The following is a 585-nucleotide window of genomic DNA, read 5'->3' on the forward strand; positions in this document are numbered from 1 at the left end:
GATGTGTATTGAAAGCAGAGCCATCAACAACATCATAGTCAAGTATAGGTTCCCTATACCTAGATTGGATGACATGCTGGATGAGTTAAGTGGTGCCAGGATCTTTTCTAAAATTGATCTTAGGCAGGCTTATCACCAAGTGAGAATCAGGGAAGGTGATGAGCGAAAGACTGCTTTCAAAACTAAGCAAGGGTTGTATGAGTGGTTAGTTATGCCATTTGGTTTATCAAATGCCCCCATCACTTTTATGATATTGATGACTGAAGTGTTGAGGCCTTGCTTGGGGAGATTTGTTGTGGTGTACTTTGTTGACATCCTAATCTACAGCAAGTCCACAGGATAAAATTTGAGCCACCTTGAGAAGGTGTTCCAAATCCTGAGAGGAAGCAAATTGTTTGGAAAATTAGAGAAATGTACCTTCTTGGCTTCTGAGATGAAGTTCCTAGGATACATCATCTCTGGAAGAGGGATTTCTGTGGATCAGGATAAGATTGATGCTATTAAAACATGTCCAATCCCTAAGAGCATCACTGAAGTGAGAGGCTTCCATGGTCTTGCTCTCTTTTATAGAAGATTTATCAAAAA

This window comes from Silene latifolia, unplaced genomic scaffold (assembly GCF_048544455.1).
Source record: "Silene latifolia isolate original U9 population unplaced genomic scaffold, ASM4854445v1 scaffold_96, whole genome shotgun sequence".
NCBI lineage: Eukaryota > Viridiplantae > Streptophyta > Magnoliopsida > Caryophyllales > Caryophyllaceae > Silene > Silene latifolia.